This window comes from Amia ocellicauda, chromosome 8, assembly GCF_036373705.1.
Source record: "Amia ocellicauda isolate fAmiCal2 chromosome 8, fAmiCal2.hap1, whole genome shotgun sequence".
In the NCBI taxonomy this organism is placed as follows: Eukaryota; Metazoa; Chordata; class Actinopteri; order Amiiformes; family Amiidae; genus Amia; species Amia ocellicauda.
Genome location: NC_089857.1, coordinates 22,386,478 through 22,411,383, shown reverse-complemented (window position 1 = coordinate 22,411,383; position 24,906 = coordinate 22,386,478).

The window sequence follows — 24,906 nt, the reverse complement described above, 5'->3', positions numbered from 1 at the left end:
AATTTCGGCACCAAGAGTTTCTCTCATGGTGCTGCCCACCGGTATTGCATGCTGTCGCACCCTGCTGCACACAGTATTGGATTTACATGCTGATGACATTGCTAAGTTTGTGTCCCTTATTTCAGTTTCTCTGGCCTGATAGGCTCCTGGGGTTAATGTGTGAAGGGCACAGATTGTCATTGTCAGCTCAGGAGCTACAATTGTCCAAACAGGTGCATTGATGTATCAATGTGTAGTTAGTTGTAAGGTAGGTTACAAGCTTGGCAGAAATAATGCCTTATAAAATGGATTTAAATAGTGTTGTGCACAGTAAATAGTGATGTCTGCCACCGAGAGCAATGTGATAAACCCTGAAGAGTAGACATTTGAGGCAGTATGTCTGTCAGTGATTCTAGATTTCTCGCTGTGAAGGTTTTTGCATTGTGCTTATCAGTTACATTGAGAGATATTCCACTGTATGAGTTGTCACAAAGTACAGTACTGTATCTTCCATCTGCTGAAACTTTTGTGTGGAGTAAGTCTCCTCAGATACAAATCAATAATAGACTTTTTTCAATTGGCTTCTACCTTGCTTGATGTCACATGTGCTACTCCGACCCCTGCAGGCCCCAGCTTTAAAGACTGGCTGCTCCTTGTATATCTTGCATAGTTGGAGCTGTTCATTATGGGCTGGGAGTGACAACCGGTGAAAACTAAGTAGTAACCAATCGCATCTGGATGAAGCACAGGGCCTTCCATGCCTGGCACAAGAGACCAAGACATTGACTCCAAACACCTTATCAACTGTGTCAGAAAAAGAAAACCAACACGATTAGTCCTTGCTCAAATGTTTGTATAATGTGGAGCGCAGTGACAGCTGCTTTTGTTTGTATCAGGATACCAGTGTTTCCATCCAGTATTCACGAGCATCCACAGTGACAGCCTTGATCAGACATCATGGTAAGTTGGCATGGCAGAGTGACATATTTGCCTAAATCTTTAAAAATGTAGTTCCACAATGTGAAACACACAACACAACAGAACAAAACAACACCAACAATAAATAAAAAAATTATTTAAGCCATTGTGTGTATTGCTTTATTTTAGTGTCAAATTTGTATCAAAATTACTGATGAATATTAACGTCCAAATTTGCATTCAATGATTTTTGAAGGAAAAAACTAAACATATAATTTGCAATCTTCAGCAATTACAGGATGTCTGAGTAAAGTGCAGTATTCAAAAAATTAAAAGTACTTTATATGTAGTTCTTGTTTTCATGATCAAATAAAGACTAAAAAGAACTGGGCAAAGTACTGAACATGGAGAAACCAAACATAAAGACATGTATATTTCTGTAGCTATGTTGAACACCGCTAAAGTATATGTCATTTAATTTGCTAAAAGTCAGGTGTCTTACATCCATATTTTGCGGAGATGCACAGGAACTCTTCTTTTCCAGCCACTTGACTGCTCAGGACATTGGAGGGCACCTTGCCCCAGGCTGGAGAATCACTGAGCCCCTCTCTCATCTCTCCGGGCAGCCTTGGAGCCTTTGCTTACCTTCAAGAATGTTTTACACAGCGGTGAGTCAGAAGGTTGCGCCGGGCTGCTGTTTGCCGTTCAGTGGCTGTTCAGATGCTAGCAGGCTCCTTCACGCTCCACGGCACCGTCTTCTGCGTGTTTCTTCACTGGCAACTTTAAAGACTTAAGGGAACTGACCTCGCAAAGACTAATATTTCTCTGAGTCACAAAGTTCAGCATGTTAATAGCAAAAGACTCCCTTGGAGGCAAAGGCCCCTGTTCACAAAGCAGTTACCAGTTTTCCTTTTCAGGTTGACAACAGATTTGTACTGAGCAGAAGGCTTAGCTGAGGTTTGGTTTCACATACAGCCCCTTTTCAGGTCTAATTATGAGCACGTCTGTTTAGATTCTTTTAAATTTTTAATTAAGGCATTTACTCAAAAAGAAAAACAATATTATTCTAAATAAACACACAAATAAATAATAATCTAAAGTACTGAAAATATTTCTGACTTGCTGGACCATAATGCGGAAGCCTTGACCCATTTATTCATTAAATTAGTAAAGAGTCTTTTGCCATTGACATAAAAGATCTTTTCGTGAACATAGCTTAGCTCAGTAAATCCTCAGAAACCAAGATTGGAAAGCATGACTGGAAATTTAATGAGACTGAAGAGAGGTGGGACATATTATCACAGAAATATATGTTCAAGTAAGGATTTTTAATTGGTCCAAAGGTTCTAATAAAATGCTTATGGAAGTTATGTATATATCTATCTGTCTATCTATCTATATGATCATCAGCTTATATTAATTCACTGCTAGAAGAAGGCCTCCCCAATATGTTTCCACTTCGATCTATAGCTTACCTTCTCCATGTTATGCCTGCAAAGTGTAGCCTATTATTTCATCATCCCATATTTCATGTGGTCTTCTTCTAGGTCTTACATAATATATATATATATATATATATATATATATATATATATATATATATGGAAACATCTTGAGGAGCCTTCATCCAGCAGTGGATCGATAAAGGCTTATGATGATGATATATACATACATCATCACATCACCATCAGACCATATCGACCCACTGATGGATGAAGGCCTCGCCAAGATGTTTTCTACTTGCATCTATTTACAGCTTCTCTTTTCCATGTCACACCTGCAAAGTTTATGATTTCATCTTGCCATCTTTCATATAGTTGTCTTCTGGGTCTTTTTTCATCTCTTGGGATCCATTCGGTAGCTTCCTTTGACATTGTTTTGTCATTTTGTCATATATTGTCACTCTTCCCATGATGTTATATATTTTTGTTTGTTCTCACACCCACAGATTTCTTTTTATATCTCTTCTTGCTATTCCAAGTATACATCTTTCCGTGCTTCTTTGTGTTGTCTAGTAGTATGCATTGATCACATACTTTTCTTTTCAGCCACATGGGTAGATTTGCTTTCAACAGTGAGCTGTTTCATCCCATTTTCACTCTTCTCTTGACTTCTTCCATAATATCTTCATCTGCACTGCTTTGTTGTCCAAGGCAGACGTAACTTTTGACTTCGTGTACCCGTTGATCTACGTAAATTTTCTTAGATTTAACAAAGCTGTCAAACATGATTTTGGTTTTACTCTGGTTCATTTTAAGTCTAGTTGTCTTGCTTGCATCTGAATGTTCTTGACCATATATATGGATATGACCATGTTATTGGAAAACCTTTAGTTGTTTAAATAAGCTCTGTTTTGATTCCTTTTTCTCTCCAGTTCCAAAATCTTGGACACTTCTTCAAGAGTTGATGTGGCCAGGTTTGGAGAGATTGTGTTTCCTTGACGTACTCCTGTGCAGATCTTGATCTTGATCTGCTGTCTTGGTGGAGTCAGATTATTGATGTGGCATTGTTGTACATATGTTTATTAAGAGTTATATAGGTTTCCTTTATGTTTTGATTTCTTAGAGCCCCGAGTTTGTATATATTGAATCAAATGCTTTCTCATAGTCAACAAAGCCCATGAACAGAGGAAGCTCACGTTCTCTGCATCTTTCCAATACGTTGTGTACAATTTTTAATTAGTCCATCATGTTATCTCCAATTCTGAATGAAGTCTTCTGCAGTGGGCTTGCTTCATTCCCTACTTAGTATTTCAATATAATACAGAAATACAAATATCAACTGTCATTTGACTCTAGTGGAAAGGAAGGCATGCCTTGTATTCTTTGTTAATTGTTTCTTGAGGTATGCAGGTCTTTAAATGTTCCCATATTGATTCCTGAAGCCACTTTTTAAAAAACATACTGGTGATAGAAAAAGGTGAACTTGGATACTGAATAGAGCATATCACAAATCTCTACTATTAAAAATATATACATATATATTGCATAAAGCTATATAATATAATTGCTGGAACCCACTTGCATGTCTATGATTTGACCCATACAACCACATCCTTTGTACGCACAATCACACTCCTCTTGTGTTATGTACACATTTCATAATACCAGAAATAAGAAACAAGCTTCATTCACTGCATTCCACACTTCAATTTTATTCTTTGTTTGTATTCTTACTATTCATCCCTCTTTAGTTGTCTGAGTTTTGGAAATTTGCATTGATTTGCTCGGCCGTCTTTAAGCTTGACTGGCACGTAGGTTTGGGAAATTGAAACGGAAAAGAACTAAGGAGGTGTATGGATTCTGAGCTGAACCTGTTTCTAAATTTATCCAACCGCTCTCATGTGAAATCTACTTGCTCAATCGACTGTTTTGCAATGAGGGGAGCGGTAACTGATTCCAAGCGAAATACAGACTCTCGACGTGTGAAGTAAATACATTTATATTCTAATAGGAGAGACACAAAAGAGAACAACAACAGCAAAATAAATGCATTCAGAGTTGATATATTAACCAGTGGCAGGACTTCCTTGAAATGTCAGTGTTGATCAACATTTAATTGAATTGCCACTTAATTTGCTAAAACCAAATGATTATAGAAACACCATAAAACTTCCAATACTCACGGGGTCTCAAATACCAGCCGGTCTCCAATAGTTGCTGGGTTGATATGCATAATCATGTAAACAAAAGCCTGTCTATAATAAACGCTGGGTTATTGTTTTCAGTAAATATATATACCATATATTAATTTTAAAAAACACCATCACATTAATTTATTTCTCACTTTAACTATATATACAGCTGTGGAAAAAATTAAGAGACCACTTAACATTGATTTCTGAACTTGGAGTGGTCTCTTAATTTTTTCCAGAGCTGTATACACCGATCAGCCATAACATTATGACCACTGACAGGTGAAGTGAATAACACTGATAATGTCGTTATCATGGCACCTGTCAGTGGGTGGGATATATTAGGCAGCAAGTGAACATTTTGTCCTCAAAGTTGATGTGTTAGAAGCAGGAAAAATGGGCAAGCGTAAGGATCTGAGCGATTTTGACAAGGGCCAAATTGTGATGGCTAGACGACTGGGTCAGAGCATCTCCAAAACTGCAGCTCTTGTGGGGTGTTCCCGGTCTGCAGTGGTCAGTACCTATCAAAAGTGGTCCAAGGAAGGAAAAGCGAACCAGCGACAGGGTCATGGGCGGCCAAGGCTCATTGATGCATGTGGGGAGCGAAGGCTGGCCCGTGTGGTCCGATCCAACAGACGAGCTACTGTAGCTCAAATTGCTGAAAAAGTGAATGCTGGTTCTGATAGAAAGGTGTCAGAACACACAACGCATCGCAGTTTGTTGCGTATGGGGCTGCGTAGCCGCAAACCAGTCAGGGTGCCCATGCTGACCCCTGTACACTGCCGAAAGCGACTACAATGGGCACGTGAGCATCAGAACTGGACCACGGAGCAATGGAAGAAGGTGGCCTGGTCTGATGAATCACAAGTTCAAGGTGTTGACTTGGCCTCCAAATTCCCCAGATCTCAATCCAATCGAGCATCTGTGGGATGTGCTGGACAAACAAGTCCGATCCATGGAGGCCCCACCTCGCAACTTACAGGTCTTAAAGGATCTGCTGCTAACGTCTTGGTGCCAGATACCACAGCACACCTTCAGAGGTCTAGTGGAGTCCATGCCTCGACGGGTCAGGGCTGTTTTGGCGGCAAAAGGGGGACCTACACAATATTAGGCAGGTGGTCATAATATTATGGCTGATCAGTGTATATATATATTGCTGTTAATTGCAGTGATTGAACTAGCTGTCAATTGTGACTGCATTAATGAAGTATAATGTTGATGGTCTGTTTTAAAGCATATTTGTTGAAGTGCTTTTTGTTTATTTAGTGAGAGTTCACAGTATATCGAATCACAGACTGCTAACATAATTACCGGTATCTTGTTTTCAATCCAGTGTATAGTTCACCATACATCGAATGGGATTTGTTTGAATCTTTAGAAAGCAAATTATTAAAAAATCATAATCCATCTTTGAAACCACTTATCCTGGTGAGGGTCGCAGGGAAGCCGGAGCCAATCCCAGCAGGCACAGGGCGCAAGGCAGGAATACACCCAGGACAGGACACCAGTCCATCACTGGGCAACACACACACACGGCAATTTAGAGAGACCAATTAATCTAACCTGCATGTCTTTGGAGGGTGGAAGGAAACCAAAATTCCCAGAGAAAACCCACGTGGACATGGGGAGAACATGCAAACTCCACACAGACAGGTCACCCATGACAGGACTCAAACCCAGGACCCCTGGAGCTATGAGGCAGCAGCGCTAACCACCACGCCACCATGCCACCATGCCACCCAAAAAAATTAAAAAAAATATAAAATAAGAGCCTGGCCTAGTAGCCTACATCTACAATGAAAAAATGTTTCCAGGCTCTTCTTACCCTGCATGAGTCCACGATTTTTATTTATGGATGTTTAATACAATCACCAGTCTCCAACTGACACCGGGGCTTCTTGTAGTTATTTGGAATAAACACCAGGGGCATTTAACTGAAGTCTTACGGTATATATATTAAGACTGATGTTCCCGAAATGGGCTTGATCATTTCCTTCCACTTCCCCATCACTTTTGCTTATCACCCCTGTCAGGTCGAGGGTTGGTCCCATTGAGCTAGTTGGGGAGATATATGACCATGCGTTTCTTTTGTTCCAGTGATGGAGGTAGTATATACGCATGGATTGAAATCACATTATGCAAGACAAAAGAATACATACAAAGTCTTGAGCTTTCTCAATAGAATTCCAACAAATTCAACGTGGTTGTTGAATGCTGAATAAAATCAGAATGTGCAGAACAGGGGACAAGTTAATGGAGGTTAATGGATCTCATATGATATCTCCTCCTAAATGAATGTTATTGTACTTTTGTATATTAGTCATGCCAGCATGTGTTTTACACTTTTTGTACTCTTAGCAGGTTCAGATTCTTTTCCTCTTGTGTGAGACTTTATGTTGCTGATATGCTGGCTTCAAGATCCTGAGTGCTTAGTCAACTTGATCAAATTTGCAGGCTCCTGGGTTCCAGCACTGTGCTTTCTGTATTGAATTTTACACGCACAATATCACCGGTGCCATACTGAGATTGAACTGTTGAATATGCAGGGTTTAAGATTCCCAGTGCTTATTTCTCTGTATTGCATTTGCAAGCTCCGTAATCCTATTACATTAGCCCTCTTTATCAATTTCACTAGCTCTAATATACCGAGTAAAATGGAAGTTGTAAATCTGAAATGCAATATCTTGGTTTTCTTAAACGCATGGCACGGGGTTTCGCTAACCTGAATCAGCTTGCTAAAAGCTCACGGCAGGGGGCCTTGTCATATTTGCGATACATTTATTTGTGCAAGCTTCCCCCACAGAAGCCACCGAATGGCCTATTAACGTGAAGCCTATCAAAAAAAACTGGAAAAAAAAACTGAGCAAGGCCAAGCTGCTTAAGTACCAAAGAACAAGGCATTCTGCTCACATAATGAGCTATCTAGGGTTAATGCTACTTTTTTTTAATGGTGCAAAATCTAATGCAAATGTGAAAAGCTATTGGGACAGCATCTGTTTCACTCTGAGACAGAATTCAGCTGGCTGACTGAACCTGCTCTGATCCCCACTATTACAGGCAGGTCCTCAGAGCCAGGCGCTGCGACAGAAAAAGATGAGAAAAGATATTTCAAATCTCAACCCGGCTGATGGGAATGCCAGAGGACACAGTGATAAGAAATAAAGACTGAGCACTCAAATGATATTGGAATTATGTAACCATCTTTGAAATGATTTAGACAATTCTGCTTTTGACACATACATCATGTCTTATTACTGAATATGTTCAGAGCTGCGAGTTTGAGTCCCACAAGTCATCAGACTCCTTTCGAAGAATATCTAACAAGAGAAAGTCAGTATATTAAAATAGGGAACTAATAAATGCTTATGAAATAACTGTGTCTGGAACAGGCAAGGGCAGCTATGTAACACATAATGCATGCAGCTTCTTCCTGGCTGTGGATCTACTGTACAATGTATGTGTATGCATGTTTGTATCGCATGGATCTATTTATCTGTGGTTGAGTATTTTGTTTTCCTACTGCAAGAAGCAGGGGAGAACAGGGTAGGAGCTATTTAACTTCTGTAACTTTACAGAACTCCACACTTCACATTTTACATTTGAATACAGGAAATTTGTTTTATGTTATCTGCAACCAAATAAATGATTACCACACACTTGTGATTTAGGGGTTTTCCCTCAGAATGGAATCTTAAAGAAATATATGTATATGTAGAGTTTCGTTTAAGCCTCTTGAGGGTTATCTGAGAATCATACTTGTGAAAAATTGTACTTACACACAACAACAACAAAATATAAAATGCTTTCAAGCATAGCCATCAATGTGACAAAAATGCCTTTAGTTTGTTTATTTAATTTCTCCTTTTACTTTGTGACAATGTGACAAAAAACAACCTAGTGACATAATACAGTCTGACGGGGAAAGGGATATTTAGCCAGCTATGACAGATATATTTCTATAGCATTTAGCCTCTTTTTGAGGGATTGAAAAAGCCTTTGTCAACAGTAAGATTCAGTTATAGTATCAAAATATCTATGGCCTTGTATGCAACAATGCTTGTTTTGAAATGCATATAACACAGAAACACACTGCTGAATAAAGAACGTTCGAGAAAGAAAAAATGCACTCGGCATATTTGCTTAAATCAATAAAAGGACTACAGGTTCAATTTAACTTTTCATTACTGCAGACGGCTCTCCGTTAACACACAATAAAGTTTCTCCCTCTGACTGGTAGACAAATGTTGATGGCGGCAAGACAGAGAACACACTGTTCCTGTTAAATAAATAGTAACCCAGATTAATCATAATAAATAAAGACGGCACTTTTTAGAGAAGTGTAATTTTGAGACTGGCAGATGTTATCCTAGAACGATTTCGACCTTAATGGAGTGCCAAGGTATCGGTGCAAAGGAAAGTGTTATTATGAATCTGCCAAAGCGCTAGATTGATGCTTTCTGTTATATGCAGTGTTTGCTTTCTTCTATTCATGAAACAATGTTCAGAGCTAACAAAGTTTACACAACCTTTCCAAATCACTGAATGAATTAATGAGTAAATACAGTAGAGGATGTTCTAAAACAAGGGTTTGATTCCAGAGGGCAGTAAGCCCCAGTTCTCCTCAAATTCACCAACACCTGAATAACTGGAAGACAAAGCTAAATTGATTAACTACAGCCAATATTTACTTTCCTAAGCATTACACTTTCATAAGTAAGATGTGCAACTCTATACGCAGGGTTTGATGAAAGAAAATGTAATTTCCAGATTGTTTGCTAGAGTGGTTTTGTACTTTTGTAATAATTGCAGTGTAGTTAATGCAAGGCAAATCAAGTTTTCACAAACACCATGCACCAGGAATGCACCTTGTTTTAAGGATTATTTTATAATTTGTTGCTTTACATACAACAATGTCCAGTCTTTTATGTCCAGCGGTAATCTGTCAGTTAAAATAAATGTTTAACTTTACAATACAGTCTTCCTTCATTGTTATTTTTTCCATTATATAAAGCCAAACGTTTTGTAAAAGCTACATTTGTTTTATTTGCCTTTTTGTTTTATCGTTTCCCTTGCTGTATTTCCTGTTCGGTGTGTGCTCTGTGTGATTCCTTATGTTTGCATTGGCTTTGTATTTTATTGACACTACTATCATTCTAGCACAAACACCTCCTGAATCAGAAATTGGAAAGAGACTAATCCAGACTCATATAACTAGTCTCCAATACTTCGCAGCCCAGTGGGAAGTACACTTTTTTAAAGAATGTGTGCCTCAAAGATTGAGTATGATTTCAAATTCAATATAATTTGTACGGTGGTTATATTGGTGATATCACTGGTTTTGATTACCAGTGCTAGTCTTTAGGTTCCCATGAAACTACAGATGCATATGGGGGAATATTAACCCTCAAACTGAATTTTTGCTAGGATTTCTTTTATTCACTAAAATTGGGAATTATTCTTTGCATAATCTTAATCTCATCCCAGGAGTGATCAAATGAAAGGTTCAGGTTTATACATCATATACAGTATATAGACTACACCAGGGGTGGTGCCATACATTTGATTAAATACCCCCTTTTACTCATTCTTCTAACATAATGGGAAATGAAAGTGCTAGCTTCATTACAGTCTTTTTTTAGTTTAAAGATTTTTCAACAATGTGTGGGAGATGTATTTGGCATTAGTCATTTATTTTCTTTTTTGTGAAAATAGCTGATCTCTCCCTTGTTAGGAAGGGCAACAGATTTGTGGTCACGTGTTTCTGAAACCACCTCCACACACTCAAGTTTTAGAAATTGAAGATGATTTCTTTTAGTCCATATTCAGGCCAAGAATTACCAAGGCCGAAAGGTGGTACTGGGATTTGCACAAAATCAAGATTGAGAGTTAATGTTACTTGGAACAATAAACACACAATAATTAAATACATGCATGCATACATATATACATAAATCTGCAATTTACAATCCTTTGCTACACACGAAGAATTAACAAAAGCCTCTGCACATTCCCCAGTCAACATAATCCATAAACAAAACAAACATTACAAAAAAAAAAATCAAACTCACACAAACACCATTCATCACGGCAAATTCATGTCACAGTGAGCTTAAGGCAAGTCGAAAACGAAGAGAAACAATATTTGCATAGTGATGCAGAGTTTTGGAATATAGAGGCAATTGTTAGAGTTCAGCAGCTATGCTACATAATGTGCCACATTTATTTTAAATACTTTTCGTGCTGTGTGTGAGTGTGTGGGCCCTATTCCTGCTTTGCAACTAACTGTAGATATTCTGCCCATCTGGCTGACTCAACACATGCATTTCACATGTATAAAGATGTGGTATTAAAATTAATTTGAAGGAAGAAATGTACAGAGGAGGTTGATCATCTTAATCAATAAAACAGCCGAATGTCCTTCAGTGTAATAGCCGCACTAATGAACAGATATGTAGGGGTTAAATTGTCAGGACTATTAAAGTGTGGGTCATTTTCCCATTTGTTCTTAATAACAAGAAGTTAAATCACTGATGGCCTACAAAGCAGGGATTTTTTGTACATGTCTAACAAAGAAAATACTTATTTTTAGACAGACACATTTTTAATATTATGCAGTTATGATTTGTCCAAATGCATGCATATTTTTCTGCCCTGAGGAAAGAAAGAAAACAATTAGAAAAGAACATTGTGTGTGTTTTTTTAATGAATGAATAATGTTTTGTGTGATTAATTTATTTATTTTTCCTAGAGTCTCATTCCTAATTATTGTCGTGGCAAATCAAGTTTAAACTACATTTTCACATACAAAGTGCTGAATTGGTTCCTTTGTTTCTAATATTGCCTTATATTCTATAATAAGTGTTATCTAATACAAAATATTTTCATTTGAATTATATAATCCATGACTAATGCACCCCTTCCGTGTAGAATTTTAATAATACATGTGCATATTTCACAGGGACTGTTTGGGATTTTAAAATTGAAATAGAAATGCTAACTTTCAGAGGGGAGAATACATTTCCTAATAAAATAGTATAATAATAATGATTTATCATTTTTGTTTTTACACACATTTCTTGGATAGTGTAGTTTAGAATACCCTTATAAAAATGATTGCATTTGTTTCTCAAGAAAGCAGGACAATATCTGCACCAAATCTATCAAGTAAAACTGAATAATAAAATAATAATAATAGCATTTTACTATCACCATGCTTTAGTTGTCAGGATTAGGACAGACATTACAGGTGGTTTTTAATGAATACCTGAGCATTTCATTCATAGTTATTTTTCCTTTAGACTTAAATGGAGAGGTCCCATCAGCTGAATTTAATTAGTAGGTAAGTAGGCACTACTAAGTAGGCAAAACTTAAATAAGCAATCTTAGCCACAGTAAACATAACATCTTAAAATATAATGTTTTCCATGATCTTGAACGGAATTTCCATGACACAGTCAATCTGAACACATGAATAAAAAATCCAAACACATTACATTGTGTCTTATTTTTATAATATGCAAAATACATTATTATGTATTTATTACAACACTGTATGGGGCTTATTACCAGTGTTATAACCAACCATTTAGGATTCAACTCAACGTGTTGTTGCTGATTACAATATAAGAGCACATTTATGCAGCACGCACTGCTTGGCTTCAGGAATTAGCTGCAGACCGCTCTGCGTGTGCCTGGCTGTGGTAACTGTAGGGATTAAAATCAGTGGCAGTGAAAACACATTTCAGTTACACCTCACACAGCCCTTAATGACGGGGGTGCAGTGGAGCAGCGCCAGTGGAAATGGGGTGTAGCACACAAACTGCAGGACAGGGATTCAGACGTGGAGAATGAATCAAAACCTCTGCTCCCATCTACAGCTGCAATTAAGCTTGACTCTCGTGTGGCCACGGCCACCTGTACGAAGGCCCCCCTCAAGGTTTCTCCTCAAATGTCTGTCTTCATTGTCTTCAGCCAAGCTCTCTTTTGTCGCACACTATATCGGGACCAATGCTCTAGCTTTGGGGTTTGTGGAGGCGCAACATCTCATCAGACATTAGACTGGTACTAAAACATTTTCTTACACAGCGTACAGTGCCATTCTAGCATGACAAAATATTCATAATTAATAAAAATGGCCTTGTCTAATTTGTTTCTGTTTTTTTTCTCAATATATTGCATAAATTACCCATCGTGTTAAATCTACTATGAAGCACAGTAATTTATTTAAACGCATTTATTTTCAGGTTAGCTCTTCAAGGGCAATCTTTTATCTTTTATGAGACGTACGGTCCACTCTACAAATTAATGATTCGTGAAGAGATTGTTTTATCATTTGAATTAATAATAATAATAATAATAATAATAATAATAATAATAATAATAATAATAATAATAATGATTTTAAATGTATGTATCGCATCAGTGCGCTATTTAACATTCAGGATATTTAAACTTCATATTTTACTATTTATTCCTTTATGTATAATCGGCTGTTAGCCAGAACCCCAAACCTAGCCACAACCCACAGACAAATACTGAACTCTTTCTCTGTCTCTCTGTGCGTCTCTGTATTTGAACTGTGGAGTGGAAATCGGTGGAAGGTGAAAATAGAGGTAAAATATCTAACCAGTTCCTACTGATACAGCTGAATACAAGAGAGACGCTTTAATGGCTCTCTCCTCCTTTCCTTAATGAAAAAGCAGTTGGTGTAATATTTTCTATGACATGATTGTTACTATCGTGTGGTGCTATTCGACCTCCTCTGGCTTGGGCTGATGTCGAAATGTCCCACTGAGCGCCCGTGCCGCGGCCCCTCACCAGGAAAGGCAGAATAGACAGGAGTCTGCTTTCTCTCTCTCCGCGTTAAACGGCAATCACAGGAACACTTATCGAAGCCGTCAAGCTTGGCCTTTCGACAGTTTGAATTCATAAGCGGCGTCTAATATATATATATAAAAAAAATCTGAAGTATGTCTAACCCGGTGATAGCAAATACAGCCAATGCCAGCCCATTCCTGTGCTAATATAACATAAAGCCATTTAAACAAGAGGGGTTCAAAAGTACATTTATAATGTTTTTGTGCTATTAGTAACAACACAGTTTAAGTACTATTTACATTTCGAAATGGTGTATACTAGTTTCCAATTGTTTCTTTTAAATACGTATATACATACATACATGTCTTTATTTTTTTCTTAGAAGTCCATTATACGGTTTTACCCATTTTGTAAAGCATTTAAATACATTTATTTTTCAAATGTTGCGAATCGGACTCACTGAAGACAGACAGCCCGGTGCATTGAGGCATAACTGCAGTTAAAGAATCGATACTGTGAAAATAGATCTTGACTACTCAGGGCTTTGATGATGGTTTTCTTCAAATGTACAAGCTGAACTTGTCTGCTGTGTTTTATATTTTTATGTTTCACACAGGGCAGGTCTTTACATACATTTTACAATTTATTTTCAGGATCTAAAGATACTGTGGAAAAAAAAACTAATCAAAACATTGTGATCCATTTTTGTGCAATGAAGACAATTAGAATGGAATCCTCAAAGATGGCTGGCTTCTGGAATCCTCGTTTTTAAATTGTTGTATTGTCTTTGTATAAACTATTTTACAGTTTTTCTAAATGTTTTGCCAGCCCTTGAACTGTTCCTCTCTCCTCTGCACTGTTCTGTTCTTTGCACTTCTCCGTTCGGACCATCAATCTGCAGAACCATCTACACAACCGAACGCCTATTTAAAGGAAGACAGCGTCCAAAACCAGTGAGAGAGAAAAGTGATGGCAGGAGAGGAGCTGTGCACTGGAAGTTTCTAGTATCCTTGAGATAATGTCATTGTGGGCTGTCAGGCATGGCAGGGGAAGAGAGAGAGGAAAAATGGAAAAGACACTGGAAGACACTGACTGTTCGAATAATGGAGAGCACTAGATATACACTCACCTAAAGGATTATTAGGAACACCATACTAATACTGTGTTTGACCCCCTTTCGCCTTCAGAACTGCCTTAATTCTACGTGGCATTGATTCAACAAGGTGCTGAAAGCATTCTTTAGAAATGTTGGCCCATATTGATAGGATAGCATCTTGCAGTTGATGGAGATTTGTGGGATGCACATCCAGGGCACGGAGCTCCCGTTCCACCACATCCCAAAGATGCTCTATTGGGTTGAGATCTGGTGACTGTGGGGGCCAGTTTAGTACAGCGAACTCATTGTCATGTTCAAGAAACCAATTTGAAATGATTCGACCTTTGTGACATGGTGCATTATCCTGCTGGAAGTAGCCATCAGAGGATGGGTACATGGTGGTCATAAAGGGATGGACATGGTCAGAAACAATGCTCAGGTAGGCCGTGGCATTTAAACGATGCCTAATTGGCACTAAGGGGCCTAAAGTGTGCCAAGAAAACATCCCCCACACCATTACACCACCACCACCAGCCTGCACAGTGGTAACAAGGCATGATGGATCCATGTTCTCATTCTGTTTACGCCAAATTCTGACTCCACCATCTGAATGTCTCAACAGAAATCGAGACTCATCAGACCAAGCAACATTTTTCCAGTCTTCAACTGTCCAATTTTGGTAAGCTTGTGCAAATTGTAGCCTCTTTTTCCTATTTGTAGTGGAGATGAGTGGTACCCGGTGGGGTCTTCTGCTGTTGTAGCCCATCCGCCTCAAGGTTGTACGTGTTGTGGCTTCACAAATGCTTTGCTGCATACCTCGGTTGTAATGAGTGGTTATTTCAGTCAAAGTTGCTCTTCTATCAGCTTGAATCAGTCGGCCCATTCTCCTCTGACCTCTAGCATCAACAAGGCATTTTCGCCCACAGGACTGCCGCATACTGGATGTTTTTCCCTTTTCACACCATTCTTTGTAAACCCTAGAAATGGTTGTGCGTGAAAATCCCAGTAACTGAGCAGATTGTGAAATACTCAGACCGGCCCGTCTGGCACCAATAACCATGCCACGCTCAAAATGGCTTAAATCACCTTTCTTTCCAATTCAGACATTCAGTTTGGAGTTCAGGAGATTGTCTTGACCAGGACCACACCCCTAAATGCATTGAAGCAACTGCCATGTGATTGGATGATTAGATAATTGCATTAATGAGAAATTGAACAGGTGTTCCTAATAATCCTTTAGGTGAGTGTATATAAGAGTGTGCATGTGCTGGTCGGGCACAATATGTGTTTGAACATGTTGACTGTAGACACACCTCTTGGTCTTGATGGGATTCATTTGCTTTTTTTTAGTTTTTTCTTGTGTTTGATATGGATGGTGTATTGGCTGTTCTTGAGGCAACACATTACAGTAATCCCTTGCCAACCGTGGGTTTCCCTAATGCGGTTTTGAGTGTCTTCTTTTATATATCGTTTTGGTGTACAGTTTTGCATACCTATGGTTTTGTGTCCCCATGAGATGTGTGGCCAGTCATTCATTCACAAACACATTGTGAAACACATCTTCATTCTCATCATCATTATCATCATCATCGTCATCATCTGGACTTAAAGTCCTTTTGTTCATACAGGTACATATTTCTCATGTTTATTAATGTATATGATGCATAATATGCTAACAAATTACTGAAAATCACAGTCCCTAACCTAACCCCATTCTCCCCATAGGCTTTTAGTCTGGGTTTTTCAGGAATCGAATTGCCGCAGTTGGCAAGGGATTACTGTACAGGTAATTGGCTTCCAAGAAAGTTTTTCTCCTATGCTAGAAGAACATATCTACACAGGTAGGAAAGGTGTGAATGTGCTTTCTGTAGCTTGCACACCTCTACGTTGTATGTGGGAGGGTGTGAAGACAGCCTACTAGGTGATGAAGAGAACTATTCCTTTTTTGGGTTGAAAAATGAAGTTTATTTTCCCTATATGACATTTACATGGCCATATAGAACCATCTGCCTGCTCCAGTGGTTTGGAATGAGTTTAGAGACCAGCGCTCCAAAAATACCCCTTGTCAGCTTTGATTACCATAGAGAACGGCCCAGGCTGCCCCCTCCCTCTGTCCCCGTTGTATCTGCAGCTTGCTTGTCTGAAAGAATAGGGTTTACATATCGGATAGTCTTATGGGCCTTCTCTGCTACAGTTCTCTCTGGGCAAGGTGCCAGATAATGTTATCCGAGGCTGTTAAAGAGATAACGGCGAATGAGAAAAACCCAAGCAGGGCTTCATGTGTTTCATTCTTCATACGCAATAACGTTGCTGCTTTTTAATTTCAAAGATGAAGGAATAGTTATAAGGACAGTCGTTCACTGCACTGGCTTGTTCATATACAGTATGTTTTTAAGAAAACAACAATCCCAGGTAATGGATCAGTTGAACAAGTTGGTGAAAACTGAAGAGTCACTTTGTTTTAGGGGACTTTTATTTGGTAAGAGGAGCACTTCCTACAGTTGATGTAGCTGATGAATTGATCTGTGTTCTACTACAATTTAAAGGAAGGAACAGAGAGGTGATCTGAAGGGATGCTGTTGGAAAAATCTGTTCTGTTTAGTTAAACAGCTAATGCTGCTTTCATTATTTCAGATTTCTTAAATTTGTTTTCAGGCAGTTATTCCACTGAGGCAACTTTGCCTCCGTGACAGTATTTGCACCTGAGGAAGGTACAATGAAAGTTCATAGACATTCATACCTTCACAAAAGATCGATTTAAGACACCCTATTTTATAGCAACACAAAAGGTATAGCAACACAATCTCTAATTACATGATAAGAACAGCTCCTACTGTTAGGGCCCCTTGTCTCCAAATTTCATTCAGAGGCCAATTTTGTATTTTTGGAATTTGCTTCCACTGACTGGGGATTTTCCATAAAGACAATTGGTAAGTAACTGTTTTCGTAAAAAATAAAAAATATCACAGAAGGAAAAATAAATAAAACAAGAGCTGAAATAAGGCTGATCAGATGATATGATATGGGTAAAGTAAGGAATACATTCAGTATCATTTTGGGTAAATCTTTAAAATTCAAAAGTTTATGTCAACTGTGAAATTAAAGTTTCAAGCACCTATCAATCAATAAGAAGCATATTCAAATATATACAGTATTCTAGAGCTTAAAGATAAGCATGAAACAAGATAGGTCTATAACATCTGGTTTTAAGAATTGTGATTCTAAATGTATGGATGCCTGCTATGTTAAGTATAAATTAGTATTTACATCAGGTTAAGTACATGAAGTGGCTTGTATAAGTATTCACCCCCCAAGGACTTGAGGAAGTTACAATCTCGAATGAAAAAGGATTTAATTGGGATTCTCGCCCAACACCACATACACAACAACTTGAAGGTGCAAAATATGTTTTATTGTTACTCAAAAGTTAATTAACATAAATGGAATTGTGTTTGTTGCATAAGTATTCAGTCGCTTGAGTCCATATTTGGTAGAACCACCTTTGGCAGCAATTACAACTGCCAGTATTTTTGGGTAAGTCTCTACCAGTTTGGCACATCTGGTTCCTTCAATTGTTGCCCATTCTTCTTGGCAAAATTGCTCAAGTTCTCTCAAGTTGGATGTGCACCATTGGTTAACAGCAGCTTTCAAGTCTTGCCACACATTCTCAATTGGATTGAGGTCTGGGCTTTGACTGGGCCATTCTAGGACACTATGGACATTCTAGCCTTGACTGTGTGTTTAGATCAGTGTCTTGCTGAAAAGTCAACCTCCACCCCAGTCCAAGGTTTCTTGCAGACTGAAGCAGGTTTTCCTCTAGCATTTTCCTATATTTGACTCCATCCATCTTGCCCTCAATCCTGACAAGTCTCTGCTGATGAAAAGCATGCCCGTAACATGATGCTGCCACCACCATGCTTCACAGTAGGGATGGTGTTATCTGGGTGATGTGCTGTGTTGGGTTTGCGCCAGACATTTAGGCCATATAGCTCAATTTGTTTTCCATCGGACCACAGAAGTGAGATTTACATATTATTTTTTCAGCTATCGCTTCCTTCTTGCCACTCTTCCATATAGCCCAGCTTTGTGGCACACCTGAATAATAGTTGACATATGGACTCTGTAGCTTCTTCAAAGTTACCATTGACCTCTTGGTGACCTCCTTGCCAGAAACAGGTGTATTTAATCTGAGATCATGTGAAACTTCAATTGCCTTCTGAAGGCAATTGGCTGCACTACAGCTCATTTAAGTATGTTATAGCATTCATTTTTTTATTTGTAGTTAATTTAAAAAAGATAATAGGTTTATTTTCCTAACATTGACATTATGTAATACTTTGTGTAGATCAGTGACAGAAAATCCCAATTAAATCAATTTTACACTACAAAATGTTCAACATTCCTTGGGGGGGCAGATGCTTATGCAATCTATATACACACAAACACACAAATGCACACGCGTACACACACACACACACACACACACACACACACACACACAGCTACTGCCGAAGGTGTTTCCACCAAGTATTAATGTGGAGGGATGGAGACTTATCTAATTATGATTTTTCAGTTTTGTATTTTTAAGATATGTATTTTTCACAATAAAACTTATAACCCTTAACAGTGTGGAGAATGATGCATAGCTAAATGGAAAAACATCCTCATTTAAATGTATGAGGCACTGACACAAAATGTGAGAAAGTTCAAGGAGATGTAGACTTTCTACAGGCATACTGTATATCCATGCAATCTATGCAGTTTCATTGAGAAAGGTGTGAGCAAAATCCTCACTCCATTGGCTGACCTGGAAACAATCCTCATATTGTATTTTGTGCAGTCATATATGGATGCTATTACATGTACATGGTGTTAATTAAGGAAGAGAAGGCATTTTTTCAATTTCTGTTACGTAAAGGTAAACTTTTTCTGTTCTAAAACTAACTTTAGATAATTAAATATTATATAATCACTTACTAGTTATAAAACACATATGTGTGTAGCACCAAAATAATGGCCTATGTACATATTTCCAAAATAAGAGATACCTTTTCTGAAATTGATGCAGAATCAATTGATTTCTTATCCTTATTTTTTACGGTTATAGTAATACAACTGGACATATTTTATTCTACTTCCCAAACCCAGTTATCTATTCATCTGCTTGTTTTCTTCCCCACAGATTAACTTAAAAGCTCATTCTAGAACCCTCTGCTACACCCACTCAGTGTGAAAACGCATCTACTTAAACTGGAGAAATGAGAAGCAATTGGCACAAGATTCCTGACTCTGGAAGATTTATACCGCTGGGACACTTGAGTTGTTCTGCAGAATTAGGGTTTCAGCTTCTATAGATATCCATGTGCAATAAGCCCTTAATCGTATACTATAAATACCTCTAAATTTCAACATAAAAGAGACTTATGATATCAAATCTCTCTGGTGTCTCCTACATTGCCTTTTTTAAATAACCTTTGCCAGTCATCTCAAAGGGAAGAGTTCCACAATTATATTAATTAACCAGTGTGACTCCTGGATTGTGTTACATTAGCACAGATTTAATTCTCATGAAACCTGTTCACCATTGCACTAGGTACACACAGAAGCGATTGAGTCGGCATCGTGATAACCTTAAAAAGCATCCCAGCTGCCTACCTATGGGCAAATTTACACCGGTTTTGTCATTAACAGATGTTCTCTTATGAGTGCGGTGTCTATATGTAACCTTGAGCACCAATCTGTGAGGTCAAGAGTTTTATGTAACCTTGTGTTTTTTTCGCAGAGAAAGCCATGGAGGGATTTGGAAAAACAAGATCAAATACAGAAGAAGAAGAAGAAGAAGAAGAAAAAACATCTCCCCTCAAGATAAAAGTCACACAAGTTGATCACATTTTAAATAGATTCAAGCCAAAGCTGAAAAGTAAGGCTTCTGATATATCTCATACTTTTAAACTCTTAAACTGTTTTTACAGTTGGGAATTGCATGATTGATGGCGGAGTAAACAAAACTTATATTAATGTAAAAAAAGTAGGAGCCAGGATCTGAGTGAGGCTACTGACAGGATTGCGATTTTGTTCTGTTTTATTTCTCCAGTTTCATTTACTGCCATCTCCGTTATCACACACGGAAATTGTCACAACCTGCTTCCAATGTTTACATGGTTAACAGTTAAATAACACGGATTGTCCCTGCAGACTCAGCAGTAGCCTTCTAAAGCAGCTGAATTATAATCACTGTTTTTTTTAGGATAATAAAAGAAGAAGAAACGTTCATTATATGAAGGTGTGTTAGCTGCACTCAATCATGAAAATCACTTTACTGAGTTTTCCTGTCCTGATATGGTTTTTGTTTTAATATGTTCTATCACTATACTTCTTTTTAATTAAAAGAGATTTATTTCAATTAAATCCCTAGTACTTTACAATCATAAGCCTCTGACTTGTAATAACCAACTAGGAAGCAAGAATAGCACTGAAGTCTGTGGCTCAGACTACTCTTAATGTCTATGGCAAGTTTTGTAGTGGGTTTCAATAAACCATCTTCAAGGGCTTTTGGGGTATTTGGTTTATGCCCTACAAATATATTGAATTGTTTTCTAAAGGTATGTCAACATTGTCCTGTATGTGTACATAAATAAATCCATGTTATTTAGCTACATTGATACTCCTAGTCCTGTATTATTTTTAATTAAACGGATAAACTCAACAAACTAATAAAAAGCAGAAATGACTAATGGATTCAACCACATGGAGATGTATTATCTAAATGTACAGGTATGGTTTGTTTACAGTGCATATAGCATAACGGTAGACACAGCACACATATCCACAGCGTGAACAATCTTTTCAACCGTGTTTCCTCAGCTGGTCTGCGTGAAATCTGAGGTAAGTGGGTATGGGCACAGCATGGGTGAGTGTTGAAAGCTTTTGATTACAATTTCACTCCTCAAAATAAAATCCATTGTAGCATTTCAAAAATAAGATGCCATGAGTATCTGATATATTACACATTGTAATGTAAACTAAAAGAACAAAAGATAGACAGAGAAAACAGATAGAGAGAGATGGGAGAGTGCTGGCACTGAGACAGTATCAGCCTGTTCCACAAATACCTGCAGACCAGAGGTTGTTATGGTGATGGTCGCTGTACAGGAAGCAGCAGGTGGTCTTTGTCACCAAGACAACCATCTACCGGAGGTCACACATGTGGTGATCAGTTTTGCCTTTCCTTTCTTATCAGCTTCATCTCAAGATATTTACATTGTCGTTAGCTGCACATCATTAGACAGGACTTCGCTGAGGTTGTCTACTGAGTCATGTCACAAGGTTCTCAAAGTAATCAAGAGGGCAGGCAGTTTACAGTAGATACTTACTGTAGTTAGTTTGTCCTCTGAGGAATAAACTAGCTAATCACTGAAGTCTATGTCAAGGATGGTGTATTCCTTTAAATATTATTATTATTGTATGTAGTTTGATTTCCTTACATTGTGTGGCGTTTTTCACTTTATTGATTCATTATTCTATTATTGTGTGCACCTGTGTTTGAGGTGCTTTTCCTTTGAGTGAATCACTGTGTACATTCTGCACATGGATTCACAGCTCCACACCTTCCCAGCTCCAATCATCCCCATCTGAAGGGATCGTTAATCTCCTGTGAAGAGTTTAAAAGCTGAGAGAAGGCTGAGCGCTAGAGTTGAGACCAAGTTGAGGGCGTGCGAGAGACTGAGCCTCCCCTGTCCGCAGACCCCCCCTGAGCCGATGGTTCGCCGCCGTGGCCCGGTGGGAGATCTCTCCCGGAGGAGAAGAGAGAGATTCACTTTACACATTACCATTTTAGCAGTGGCAGCTGGCAAGTTGCCCTCGCGGAGATACAAATCACTGGAGGGGAGACGGCAGGATTGTGGCGGAGAAAGCAGCAATCACTTTGAGGTGGAGAACAAAAGGCACTTGGTGTTTGGCAACTGGATCGAGAGGGACGGACTTCCCTGGGCCAAGCTAAGTATTGACTATTCCTAAAGCTACAGAAGGTAGAAGGATTGAGAAAGATGACGGACACACAGTGATTGTTTATTTCCACTCTGCCGCTCTCCCCTCCCTTTTCAATCGAGTTAGGATTTTGGATGCCTCTGAAATAAAGAGAAGAAACAAAGAAAAGGATTACAAGTGGGACATTATAATCTTGCACTTATTCTCCTGAACACTGTACTCATCCGACTGTGTATTATGCAGGGAGGAAGAAGAGGAGACAGTACATTTGCACTATTATTTATTCTTATGGAAAGTGCAATATAAAGAGACTTTTGGTTTATTAGTATTTTTGCTTTTCTTTTCTTGTGTGTATTTCTATTGATTAGGTTAGGTTTTCAGTCTTCATTTCCTGTATAGTTGTGTGTTTTGGTTGCTTGTGAAAAATGCATATTTAAACTTTAAACTTTTTGTTGGTGTCCTGTGCAGGGGGTAGCTGCCACCCATAGCTTATGACACTTACATGCACTTGGAAATCACTTCTACAGTCATGGTACGCACACTGCAAGCCCATTCCTCATGAGAAAGCAACGGCATATCCTTCAGATTTCAAGGGCAGGGTCAATGACTCTCTCGGATTGAAAACTGCTTTAAAACGACATGTGAACCAAAGCAGGAATGAAACTTGGGTTGCAAGAGATCTTATCAGTCAAGATCCTGTTTACATGGCATAATCTTGTGTTACTCCCCAGCTCCAAAGTAACTAATTTGTTATTGGTATCGCATTATATCCTTCTCACCATCACACTTTACTAATATATACTAATTCAGAATCTATGATACTACACTGCAGTGTCCAAAGGAGAGAGCTAAAACTATACACAATTGTATTAGAGCTGAAGGTTACCAACTCCTAATTAAAACTTATCAACTTTTCAAATACTGAGTGTGTTACAGAATTTGGAAAAGACACACATGAGAAAAATGTTGTATTAAAATGTAATGTTACGTGGATGCTTCAATCGGGATTGGACTGAGTCAGACAGATGAAATATTCAGAGGACCCTCCAGTACAATCCAATAAACAGACCTTTTAGTCACTTAGTAAATTTACAAATAATATAAGGTATCACTTTATAATAAGTTAGCTAAACGTGTCCATCTTATAAATCATTCATAATCAAAAAGTGTAAAATAATGTGTTAGGAATTTGTCAAAGCAGTAGTGAAGAGGGACACTTTATTAGCTACCTGATCAACTTTGTGACCATTCAATGTCTTGCTATAAATGAGTAATAACTAATGTATAACATTAACATTAAAATATATATAAATATATATTATAGCATGTATAAATAATCAATAACACATTAATAAGCAGAACATTATTATTAAGTGTTACCAAATATAATAACTTAGTTAATTCATCTTAGTCGTAGCATTATTCAATGTCTCTGCTAGGTATTACTATTGCTTTTATCAACTGCTGTCTAAGAGCTTGCTAATTTCCTTCATACAGTAAAGTACATCTTTACTTTTCTAGCATTCTTGAGGAACCTCACCTTAACTAATATATGAAGAGATCAACTAAATACAAAGCCACTTGTTTAATATATATGAGCTCTGGAAAGTAACAAAACACAAAGAAAACTCATAGAGAAAATAACTTACTATGAACAAGAGAAAACATTAAATTACTATCTAATATTTTTGTTTAAAAGTTATAATGGGTGGGTGGGTAGATGTTTGCCACACACCATTTTATATGAAGTATGTGTGACTTCGGCTTGAAAAGATTGGAAAACACTGTCCTAATGGATCTTCCCTGTTAAGATATGGCAAGGCTTACAGTGCAGTTTTGCTAATAAGGTGTTTGTGGGGGAAGTGTAGAAACAGAAGTGTGAGTGTAAAAATTAGCTGTGTAGAGCAGAGAACTGTGAAGATGGTTTTCCAGCAAGAGACAGGAAAAAAAAAAATACAGAAAAAGTGTGGCGAGAGAGAAAGTTCAACAAAGAAATAAAGTGTGCAAGAGAAATGAGGTTGAAGAGGTATAGAGAGTAAAAAGCTCTGATCAGATACTATGAGAAAAAAAATCATACTGGTAAATAAAAAAAATCGCTGTATCAGAATAGTTTGACGGGAGTGATGGGAGAGAGGAGAGATACAGAGAAAAGTGGTGAGAGGAAGAGAGGAGATGGAAACAGAGAGAAGAGAGAGGAGATAGGGAGTAAGTGAGGCAGAGAAGTGAAGAGAGGGCGAGCGAGAGACAGAGATACCATTAGAGTAAATGTAACCAGAATGAAGTGCAAATGAAGAGAACAACACTCTTGCTCTCACCTCAGGTAGGTGACAATGACAGACCTTGTTCACAGCCACGGACTGGAGATGAAGTGAGCAGCGAACACACACACGCTCCGCTCCTCCCCTCGGTCACGCCACATGGCATTTCCCTTCCCTACGTGCTGTGTGGCAAAGTCTATTTTAAGTCAGGGGTGGTA